This window comes from Paramacrobiotus metropolitanus, unplaced genomic scaffold, assembly GCF_019649055.1.
Source record: "Paramacrobiotus metropolitanus isolate TYO unplaced genomic scaffold, Prichtersi_v1.0 Parri_scaffold0000111, whole genome shotgun sequence".
In the NCBI taxonomy this organism is placed as follows: domain Eukaryota; kingdom Metazoa; phylum Tardigrada; class Eutardigrada; order Parachela; family Macrobiotidae; genus Paramacrobiotus; species Paramacrobiotus metropolitanus.
In genome coordinates this window covers 89,444-102,156 of record NW_026570331.1, presented here as the reverse complement: position 1 = coordinate 102,156, position 12,713 = coordinate 89,444, and the positions used below count along the sequence as shown (strand labels likewise).

General features: G+C 44.0%; 1 pseudogene; it reads right to left on the bottom strand.

Moving 5' to 3' along the window:
• Positions 1-396: 396 nt before the first annotated feature.
• LOC129597915 (cytochrome P450 3A2-like) lies at positions 397-3,308 on the bottom strand (annotated as a pseudogene).
• Between the last annotated feature and the right edge of the window lie 9,405 nt (positions 3,309-12,713).

Sequence of the window (12,713 nt, the reverse complement as noted above, 5' to 3'; positions counted from 1 at the left end):
TAAGGGATACTCCAGCGGGGCGCCTCCTAGATCTGGAAGTGCCGCGATGGCAACTTGACTGCGCTTTCTGATTTTTTTTGCTGTATTGGTGGTACTTTGCGCAAACGGCAAAATGCCATATGTCATTTTAAAATTTCACATGCCGGAGCTTACTTACGAACTTTGTGCATGCCAATACTTGCAAACAGTGTAAAGAAAATATTAAGATTTACTGGCAAGAGTTTCAAAAATATAGAGTGGACAAACGCTCCGACCCGCAGCGTCACCCGTTTGTATGGTGTGCCACATTTTATGCGGCATCTGCCACCTTTTATCGTTTGCCAGTTGCCAGAGCCTCCAGGTTTTATCACTTGCCACGCCATTGGCAGTGCCACTGGCAGGTGCCACTGCCACGTTTTACCCCCTGCCCACAAAGCGGAATTTGCGGAGAATGCCAACCATGACCAGCTTCATTTCATAGTAGGCGAAACCTGAACGTGCAGATGTCCATCACAAACCTCAGATACCTTATCTTTGAAACACGCCAGTACTCACGCATGCCGATACAATTTCGGGGACCCTGACCAAAGGCCTGGAAAGTGTAGGGCTTGACAGTATGCTTGTTTTCTTGGGAAAACCTACGAAGCAATCAATCTGATCGGGAAGCATACTTATTAAAATACACCATCTTTAGTTTAAGTGTGATGTACCGGTCGGGATTGTACGTTTCCGGATCCGGCCAGTCCTCGGGATCGTGATGGATAGCATAGATGGGAATCGCCACAATATTCCCCTCCTCAACCGTTAGCCCTTTGCATTTCCACGTCGCGTTGCACATCCGCTCATTGCGGGCCACCGGCGGATAGATGCGCAGCGTTTCGTTGATGCAGCAGTCTAAATATTCCATCTTCGCGATGAGGTCATAAGTGGGCACTTCCCTATTACCCATCACGTTCTCTATCTCCTCGCGGAGTCGCTCTTGAATCTCGGGGTGCGCGGTCAAGCAATAGGTTAGAAAACTCAGCGTGGTCGCGGTGGTTTCGTATCCGGCCAAGAAGAAAATGACGGACTGCGCGGCCACTTCCCGAAACACAGCTGACAATTGACTTATGTTATCGCTAAATTTATCGCAAATGAATGTTGTGTACTTCGGTGGTTAATTTGTAATTGGACGTGTAGTTGTGCTCCGGTGTGACCGGTCCTTTGGAAAGAACGTCCGACAGGATGTCAGCATGATCGACATCGGTGTCTTCGCGGACGGTGGTTTCCGTTACCTCTTTGGCCGCTTTGATGGCGACTGGACTTTGACCCTTGAGTGAGTTGAGCATCAGCTGAAGAAAATCTTTGCGAGAATGATCCTGCAAAGTCAAACACGCCCCAATGGACCTGTCCACACTAATATCCCAGACACACTACATACCTGCGACTCGTTGCGCATTCGAACGATCTCTGCCGTGTTGCGCATAAAGAAGTCGGTGATTTCGTGGTTAATGCCCTGGAAGCCTAGTTTGGCGAGGAGTGGGGCAATTTTTGGGAATAAAACTGTCAAAACACGGTGCTAGTTATACAAGATGCCAGACTTTTAGTATGATAATTTTGGTGAACATACAGGCAAGGATGAGAACCAGATTGGTAAGTTGAAATCAAACGCTTTCTTGGCATACCGCACGAAATCCTTTTTTGGATCGTTTTGCGAGTCGATCTTGGTGGCGAAGAAGGCAGATGCAATTACGTCCATTGTGACGCCACCAAACATTCTATAACAAGAAATTTCGAAAGTGGAAAACGATCAATGCAATCCATTTGAGGGTTAAGTCAATATTATTAAAGCGGATGATAATTAAGCGGGTTAGTGCTGCATAAGCATTTCACCATGTTGTGGCTGTCTTTCTTCAGTGTTTTGACCATTTTAATAAGAACGCGCATTTATCGGAAGGGGCTCATTCTGCTTCTACAGCTGGCTTTAGTTTTTGTTCTGCTTTCGCTCGTACGGGACGTTGTGATAAATTACGCATGCGATTGGGCCGCACAACGATCTCATGCTTTGCGTTTTTGTAATCGTAACCATAGCTGATTCGTGACCTTGCATCCTTTCCAACCTGATTAGTCAATTGCTCCCGCGCTGGATAAACCGCTCGTGTTGAGGTGCTTAAGAGCATCATTTTATTATTAAAGCTTACTCTTTAGCTTCAAATTCCTTTCCGTCCTCGGCCATTTTGTCCATGTTCTGGATGAGAGTCTGACAGCACTCAAGGATTAGCGGATTCATCTAAGATCAACACAGTTCTTGGGAAGTGTTTCGTACTGGCCCTGAATGTCAGTATGACCCTGCCTTACTTACCATTCGCATTTTACCAGATGTGAACGTTGGCACCAGCACACTGCGTACGTCCTGAAAAATTACAAGTAAGTTCTGCTAGGTACAGTTGCGGTGAATTTTACTGAATTATAATTTTTGATTGCTGACTGGGAATTCTCCAATGTGTACCAAAAGAAGATAATTTACCCAATCGCCAAGAGAAGACAACCGTGCCACAGTTTACCAAATCGCAATTTGACGTGACAACCTGCTGAAGACAACAAGTTGTCACGTCAATTACGAGGACATTTGGGTGCTGTGAAGTGTGAACATACCTGCACGATTAGGCTGCGATGAACAGCCGGCAAAATTTATAGCCGTTTGCGTTCAGACTGTGATATCAGTAGCGTTGCGAGCTACGGCTAACCAGCTGTTCATCGCAGCCTAATCGTGCAGGGTATGTTCACAGCACCCAAATGTCCTCGTAGTATCTATTTGCTCGTGGGTCGTGACCATGCTCGGTACTACGGTCCTAATCGAAAAGGGCTTACTTTCCAGCGTTGGTCTTTCAGGACAGTGACGGCCTGAGCGATAATGGGATTGTTAATTCCTTTAAATTCCTAAGAACAGCAGTAAAAATATTTTGAAATTTCATCATTCTAAAATCCACTATGAAATACAGTATTTACCCGGCGATTGACAAAATGTGAGAAATCCTTGACCATCACATTTTTTATCATTTCTGCAAAGACGTGGGCGTTATTCACTATGCAGATATGCAGTACGGTGAAATACACAACGTCGTATCGCATCAGCGGCTAACCATCGCTATGAGTATCATCCCTGTGAACAAGTATTACGTACCGGTATCGGAAATGACAATTACTGGCACCGGTCCGTCGAACAGCGTACATTTAATTGAAAAAGCATTATCAGCAGTGCCTAAGATACAAGAAAGTTATTACTATGAAAGACTGTACCCAAACTTGCGACCTAATTGTTGTATCCATTTGTAATCAAACTTTCCTTGACCCACCTACAAAATTGAATTTTCAGATTTATTATCATAAAATGTCATATGTCACTTGAGAAGAGAAAAGATCGTTACGTATATCTGCTCCAGAAATCGGCCAACTAAAGGGAAGAGAAAAGGCGCAGGCACGCCTTTTTCTCTCCAGTAAGCGTTTTTCCGGTAGCCATCACTAATAAACAAACCAAACCTTAGACAAAAACACGAACTTTAATCCGTATTTTTATTTTGTGGAAAGCAAAACTACTTACTAGATCAAATACACCACAAGGCCGCATATTCCCAATATAAGCCACGGTAACATCCTTTGGACGATGTGTGGACCAGTAAAATACCGAAATGTTTTATACTGTGAAGTGTGAATATTAGCTGCCGTGGATTGGTTTTTTCCGTCTCGGTTCCAGTACGGCTGGTATATTCGCGGTAACTAGGCTTCTCCGAATTATTTCGTTCAAGGAGGAGTGACGAAGAAAACGTCCAGCGCTCTTCTTACACGAAAGTCCGTGGTGGCCGTATTGGTCGACAGGCAGACGGCAGTCAGCGCAAACGGATGGTGTGTCGCAGTTGCCTTGGAGAAACGGACTACGACTCGCCTGGGACGTGACATGTGTTGACACCGTGGCTTTGTCTAACGTCATCAGCAGCAGCATCAAAGCCGGAGAAGCTGCCAGGAAAGCGGAAGAAGAAAAGTGCCGAAAGTACGAATATCTGGCGCCGGAATACGACTTCGTCCCTTTAGCTTTCGAGACTTTTGGCGTCGGCGGCCCAGCTTGTATGAAATTTTTACGTGAGCTAGGAAAACGCTTGAAGGATGCTTCTGGAGAAAAACGATCATACGAGTTTTTGTTGCAACGTCTTAGTATTGAAATACAGCGCTGGAATGCGCTGTCAGTAGTAATATGCCTGTCTCGACCGGCTTTTAGATGTGGGACGCTGATAAGAGCGTCCCGGGATGACGTCCCGTTTTTCAAAAATAATTTAGAAAATTCTGAAAAAATTCCTAATGACCTAGAAAAATTCGTAAAAATAGGGTAAATATGTGTTAAATAGAGAAACGTGTTTGAACATGAAAGCTTGAATGCAACGGTGGTATTTATAGCCAAAATAGGAACTGACGGAAAGTTAATTACTAGCTGATGGACTTGTACAATCGTATATTATCGTTCCTTGAATGGGGGTATTCATCTTGGACCCCTTTGGAACTGGCTAAGGCTGGCTTTGAATGTACTGGTTATGAGGACTTAATTACGTGTAGTTATTGTCTTGGAACTATTAGTGCACGGAACATAAAGGGTACACCGGTTGCAACACATAAAATTTATTTTCCGGATTGTAAAATGTCGAGATCAGAAAGTGAAGTTACCAGCTGTAGTGACACCGAAGCGGACGCAGACGTTTATGATGGAGAGGCTAGTGAGGAGGAATTTGCTGGATTCGAGGTGTACAGCAAGGACATCATTACCAAGGTTTACTGCCCAAAAATGCAATCCTATGAAAGCCGCTTCGCTACTTTTGCTCGTTGGCCAAGCAGTCCACATCAACATCCACAAGAAATGGCTGCAGCGGGTTTTTACTTTATAAACTATTGTATACTGACACGCTGTTTTTACTGTGGCATGGGAAGAGATTGCTGGAGAGAAAATGAAGACCCTTGGGAGATTCATGCTGCCTTAAGACCGCAGTGTCCGTATTTGATGGAGCAGAAGGGGAAAGTTTTATAAATACGATTCAGCAGAAGAAACAGAACAAATATAGAAATGCATCTAAAGAAGGTTAGATTGGCAGTAAAAGAGTAAATACCGTATTACAACTAAGCTTTCGATATTGTAGATGAAGACGCGCTGCTGTGGCCAGACAACGTGGCCGAAGAAGAAAAATTCTACAAGCTTTACAGTTCTATAGTTGGGAGCACGTGATGGAAGCCTTACGCCGGCGTCCGAGTGCGAGAATCATGGCCCAGTCGGAGCTGGGGTTTCCTGGTCTGTTCCCTGGCTTGAACAGGGTTGCCGGGACAGCGAAAGGCGTGAAAGGTTATTGGCTTTATATAGTGGCCCTGCATTGCTGAACGGTAAATCAGTTTTGTGGTATTAACAGAAATGCGAGAATGAAGGGTAATAGCGAGGAACATCTGCGGGCAGTAAGAGAGCATTGGCGACGAATATTCCTACGTTCTCCAGCAGATCATCTGGCCGAAGTGAAAGACGAAAAGCTGTGTAAAATTTGTTACACAAATGTCATCACGCAGGTTCTATATCCATGTGGTCATTTTGTTGTTTGCAACTGTTGTGTGAAGGACTGTGATGGTTGCCCAATGTGTCGTTCCGTCATAAAAAAATCTTGCCAGTGTATTTTTGTTAAAAAAAAGAACAAGCTGTGGCTTGCTACTGAAATTTTTTTTGTTTTATGTTAAGCTACCAGGGGATTGAACCCCAGACCTTATCCTATAAAATTGTTTAGTTTACGAGTAAGCCACAACATGTTCTGGTGAAAGTTGATTAAAGTTTTGCATCTATTTGATTACTTACTGGAAATCCACAACGCACTCTGCGCAAAAGGAACCGGCAACGACGGATTCGACCAATAGTTATTAAGAGCAGTTGCATTACTACCAGCGTTATGTATCAGCTTTCACGGAAGCTAGTCAAACATTCAAGTTTGTTACAGGACATACAAGGAACAAGCAGCATTGGACATGACCAAGATATGGTAACGTCTATTGCTGAAGTTCCGTGGTACACGTCCTCCCTATATTTGCAAAGCCAATACTTTTTAAGTTCCAATTCACATTGAGGTGTACATGGAACTGGTGGCTATGGAAATGACCAATTACAATTGAGGTAATTTCCATTACTACCAGCGCTACGTATCAACTCTCATAAAAGTCTGTCAAACATTCAAAAATACTGCAGGACGTACAAAGAACCAATAATAATGATGGATATGACCAACGTGCGGTAATGTCCATCATTATGGCTCCTTGCTACAGACCGTCGACTTATTTATGAAGCCTATACCTTGAGTTCTGAATCGCATTGAGGTGAACATGGAGCTAGTCGCAATGGAAATGACCAATAGAAACTACGGTGATGTCCATTACTACCAGCGCAATGTACAACTCACACAAAAGTGTAACGGGAATTACGGATAGTAACAGATTAGATATTTGATCACATTCCTTTCAAAGCAGTTCCTGGTAACTGAACTGGTTTCGGTCCTGCTCAGTAGTCGTAGTAAGCTACATGGATTCGATCAATCCAGTTTAACTCAACCACGATTACAGAGCAATACCGTATATATGAACAAATAAACAAGTGAAAACTCTGCAGGGTCATAGTATGAACCCTGCTCAGGTCAGTAAAAAAGAAATATGGAGCCCAAAAGGTCACGACGCTGACGGTCCTGCTTAGTAATCGTAGTCAGTCCAAAGGATTTGGTCAATCCATTTTGAACTGATCTAAAATATCCAAGCAATACCGTGACGGGGAATGGCGGGCGAGACAAGGTCGCTAGGGCCATAATATCCAACTGGCACCGAACAACTCTGAACCACTTTATACACCAAAGTTGGTTCAAGAACGGAAGACGACTGAATTTTGCTGTTGGAAATATTGGGCTTTATATACCATGTTTGAGAACTGCTGACCGGAAATGGCAGATACTATCTTTGTTGTAACTGGTATATAAGAGCTGAAATGTTTGCAACTGTGGCTACCATGAAGCATGTCAGTACCATGGCGCAGATGTACGACAACACATTAGCGGTAATGTACGAGGCCGAGATTTTGCCTTTGCAGGTTCCTATAGCCAACTGCAGTGGAGTTTGGCTGGAAATGTAAAGGCCAACGTGATAACGTTCAAGGGAAGTTTGATTGGATGGAGATTGAAGGTCAACAGGGAGAGCGATTAGTATTCATCCATCTCTTACCGATGGAGGCAAAGAAACTACACGAAGCGTTGACTCCGCGAAAGACATCCATCCGGCTGAAGTCCGTCGAAGGATTAAGCTGGGACATGGAAGTGGAAGCTACAACATACTGCTCAAAGTTATTGTTAAATCATCCAGAGATGGTGCTGGAGCTGCCTTTATTGGCCCAAAAGAAGTTGTGTAACATTCTACAGGCGTATGAGCGCGAAATAAATGAAGCGTGTGCTGGCTAGCTGTTATTGATGGCAATATTGAATAAAGTCTATTTAAGGTGGTTGTTGTATATAGTACAGAAAAACCATATCGTTAATCAGAGAATATCTTTACACTGCAAAACAAAACGAACGCCATATCGAACACAATGGACGCTACATCAGATATAATGTACGGAGCGGTGATTAAACCGTTAGACCAGGGAGAATGCGAAGCGAGCTGGGATTTGAAACGAGGTACAAAAGTTAATATCATAACGGGCAAGGGAGGCCGTTTTAAGCGATTGCAACTTGTGGACGAACAGGCAGGGGCGAGAGTTTCCTGGACGTTTGGTGCTGCAGAAGCATACGACATCCATGAATTATTAAAAAAGTCCAAAATGGTTAAAAATTTAAAGATACACAACCGGAATCACCTTGGACATTGGAAATAGAGTACGAACTGGATTGTTCAAGAATGGCATTAGTCAACGCTCATGGGTTCTCCATCCACTTTAAGAGTTACGACCAGTATATGCTGTATCATATACTGCACGGTTTCTTGGAAGAAATTAAGATAGCACTAGAGACCGATACGGCTGCGGGTGTAAAGTCTATTTAAGGCCTTAGGAGTTCAAGTTTCAGAGTATAAGGCAACGACCTGCAAGTTTCTAGAACGTCGTTTTTTTTTATTAAAAACAACCATGGAGTTCAAGACGATTGTTTTCCTCCTGTGTGCTCCATCGGTGTTCGGCGGTTTGGCAAGTGATAATTCAACCTTTAATAGTGACACTGAGATGTTTGTCAGGGACGTTGTGAAGGAAATTCACGGTAAAACAAATATAAAAACAGAGGGTCGTCTGAAAGTCAAATAAAAAAAAACAATTGTTTAGATTTGGCACCGGGTATGAACATCATGGTCGATGGCTGGTTATGCAAAATTCTCCACGTGGGGTATGAAGTCCCCAAGCCTAAGAAGCCAGAAGATTTTTTTCTAGTCTACCAGTTAACCCGAATTGTTCAAGCTGGTGGGAGCCACAGTTTTGAGAGGTCGCTATCGGCTTCCGCTACCCCGACCTGTGAACGGTGACTCTGACCTAGGCCTGTATGTTGGGAAAGTCATGCAGGTCGCACAGTACTGCTGTAAAATAGTATCGCGTCGGGCTGGTTATCAGTCATGGTGGGAAATGATCCTTGAACGGTATCGATCCTATAAAGGTGACCCTAACGCTACCATACCGATGGCCGGTATATAAACCGAGAAACATGCAAGCGGTTAGTACGGCAGTGTAAAAATGTCTGAAGTCAACGAAGACTACGATAGTGGTGGAGACTCTCTTCTGGTTGAAGATGGCGAATTGCAAGATTCTCCAGTAAGCTCAACAAGGTCTGTTCCACCGCAAGTACCGGACTCAGCTTCAGTACCAAGCGCTGAAACCGGAGCGTCACCAGCCACGCCAACTCCGCCACAACCACCGCTACGGCCAGAACCAGCAACTGCGTCGACTTTAGCGCCTGCGGCGGATAGGCCGTATCGTCTACCATTGGGCGCTTTGAGTGGATACACTTTGGTTTGGTTGGATCCCCCGGGAGCGCCTACCAGAAGAACGGACACAGCGACTCCTGGGCGTGCTGCAGCAGGCTATCGGCTGCAACATGAATTCAGACGGTTCGTATACCGTCTGCACTCGTTTCAACACCGGAACTGGACACTGCGTACACCGTCAGCGGCGCGTTTTGCGAGAGCCGGCTTCTTTTACACGGGATTGCGTGACCTAGTGAAGTGTATTCATTGTGGACTAGAGTTAGAAAACTGGGAGCCGCATGACGACCCACAAGCTGAGCATGACTGGCATAGCGGAACGTCCTGCAGACCAGATCGCCCGCCGCAAGAAAACTGATGTTAAAACTGACGGTTTTGTTTTTTTTTAAAAAAAAAAAGAATATCGTTTTTTCGTATGTTTATTAGTTTATGGCAGAGCAGTGGTCTATTAAAGCGGAGAAGACTTAGTCAAAAAAAACAAACAAATTGAACTTTGATAAGATTCATGTGAACATTAAAACAGTAGCAAGCGAAGTTCGGCTGCCGTACTACGCACAGCCAATTCCGACTTTGCACCCAAAATATTAACTTTACCAGAGGTAAAAATTACACAAGTTGCTTCCGGTAGATGGACGCTTAGACCAGGAAACAGTTCAGGTTCATAACACGGGCGGTAGCAGTGCAGCTTTTTAAACACGTTATCTAGTTTCAATGGTCGATACATGTCCCAAGACGCTACTACATTAACTATTTCGAAGTCCGTAACGTACGCATCGGTATAGCCTAAAATGTGCATATCGTTACAATAGAGTTCGAGAAGCTCTTCAGCATTACGCTCGGTAACAGCTCCGTTTACTGTAATCCGACCATTGCTGTATAGTTGACAGTGACTTTTGTATGGACGCGTTCGGCGAATAGTAAGTCCTGAAAAATGTTGGGATCGTACGGGATCTGGAGAAGGTCTGCGATATCTTGAAGATCAAAGCCACAATTCAGTTTACCAACTGCGACTATATTTTTTATTGATGCCGCCATGACAGCAGTAATTCAAAACAATTTCGTGGAGCTGGAAAGTCAGCCAAAACTCGTAACTCCTTTTGGAATGATGATTTGCGGTCCTACAATGGTTGGAAAATCGTCTTTTGTCTTCCGCCTAATCGAGCAACGAAAAGAAATGATGACTTCGACTCCGAGAAGAGTGGTATATGCATACAATCAGTGGCAGAATGGATACGATGCTTTGAAAGTTCAGTGTCCAGAAACAGAGTTTGTGAAAGGACTGAGTGACCTTTTTTCGGACGAGGATTTTTTCGATAAAGAGGTGACAAATTTACTGATTGTGGATGATTTGGCACACGAGATGGCAAAAAATGAGCAGGCCAGTAATCTGTTCACGCAAGGAATTCACCATAAAAACCTGAGCGTTATTTATATTACCCAAAACCTGTACAAACAAGGAAAAGCGATGCGTGATATAACACTAAATTGTCAGTATATGGTGCTGTTTAAGAATGCTCGGGACCTCGGCCAGATCGATATCTTACAACGTCAAACAAAACTAAAGTGCCTTGCGCAAGCGTACGCGGCTTGCACGTCAGAAAACTATCAACCGCTCTTAATTGACCTTACCCCAGCTTGTCCATCTTATTTAAGGCTGCGATCGCATTTGTTTCCTAAAGAGACAATGAGAATTTATACTGATCATCTGCCATCACTGAGCCTAAAAAATGGCAAGTAAAGCGAAGGAGATTGCCCCGTTTTTGCTTACCCTTAACCGGGCAAAGCCTAAGCAACGAAGAGCACTGTTGAAGCAGTGTTGCGATAAACACCATATAAGGGGTATTCAAGAGCTTGCCTTGAACCTTATTAAAGGACGAGTCCCCTTAAAGCCTCATCAGCTGACAGCGTGTAAAAGTGCAAGACTCCCATAAAGCTTCTAGCATCTCCAAGTGTATCACTTCAAAAGAAAAAACGTATACTATTACAACGAGGAGGATTCTTACCCGCTCTATTACCATTACTAGCATCAGCCGTTATAAGCGCAGTGACAGCAAACCACCAATAAGCATATAAAAAAAACATGGAAACCTATATGCTAATACCAAAACGGCAAGCGGAGAAACGGCGCACGGAGGTTGAGCTAGCACTAAACCAAGTACCCCCAGAAGCTTCCAAAATCCTTTCTCTAGAACAGCTGACAACGGAAACTTTGGCTAACAAAAGCCTATCGGAATATCAGAAAGCACAATTACTTTCATCTAGTCTGCAGCGGTTTTTAGCGCTGCGGCCGTACGCTTTAGATGATACGAGCGGTAGCCAAACCAATCCAAATATTTCCCAGGAAGGATCCCAGCCTTTGAAAAAATTCGTAAACCAAAACCTATATTTAAGCAGATGGTAAAAGAACTTCAGCTCGACGAAAACAGTCACTTTTAAAAAAGCATGCCGCCAGTATATTTGGCAAAGCAGGTACCGGTACACCGGTGCGCCAACAACCGTTAAGCGGTGAAAACAGCCAGTACGCAACGCCTGCAAGTTCCCTTTCAAGGTCACAAGGAAAACGGAAAGTGTATGAGGACATGATCACGCCAAGCAAAATCGGCCATCCAAAATCAAAAAAACGACTTCAAACAACGTTAAACAAAATACATAATTTAAGAAATCGAGATCGGGTAGACTATTACGCCGTTGAAAATAAATATGATGATCCACAGCTGGGCTTTGGAAAAAGAAAACTTCAGCAACACAAGCGCTTAAAGTGGTTAGTTATTTAAGAATAGCAGGCATGGCGGGGTGCATACCAGTCAGCCTGAACTTTGGAGAGGGTATGAAGCTGACCTTTATTTCATCATGCTGTGCTGGGGATAAAGATTCGGAAGACTCAAACGTCAGTAAAGACAATAGCTTTGGTCAAAACAAAAACAAAGTTGACGTCAGTGTCCAAGTTGACCTAACTAAAGATGGGAGAAGCGGAGTACGTGAGTGCGGCGCAAGTGGCAAGCCTGGGGGGAGTGGAACGATTCCGGAAGCATCAAACCGTGTCAAGCGAACTTAATCAGCATGACAAAGCCCTAAAGCTTCTGCAAGGAATTGACGCCTACAATTTACATAAGCCGTCTCGGCGGAAATTCCGCAGAAATCCGGTAGTTTCAATACAGTTCGGTGAACAATACATGGCTGACCTGATGGATGTGTCCCGTTACGCAAAGCAGAATAAACATAAAAAATTTCTGCTGGTTGTTGTGGACAGTTTTTCCAAAAAAGTAGCATGCGAAATGCTGACAAAAAAAAGCAGTGAATACGTTCTTCCTGCCCTGGAGAAAGCCTTTTCTCGTTTGTATGGACCACCTATGTATTTACAAGTGGATAGAGGTACTACACACACACACACATAGGATGGAACCGTCGTAAGCGTCGCAAACTAACTGTATTATTCGTTCACAGGGCGTGAATTTTACAACAAACCAGTTCAAGACTACATGAAACAGAACGGCGTCGTTATGTTTTCTGAAGAGAACTGTGAAATTAAAGCTAACATGGCAGAACGATTCATCCGAACGTTACGAGAGCGTCTCATGCGACTGATGACCGCTCGTGATGGGAGTGTAAAATATTATGACAAGTTACAGGACATTATTCACAGCTACAACAGCACACCTCACACGGCGCATGGATTGGCGCCGAATGACGTCAATCGAGAAAATTCGCTTTTAGTGTTTCAGCGATTACAGTCCAACAGTAATAAC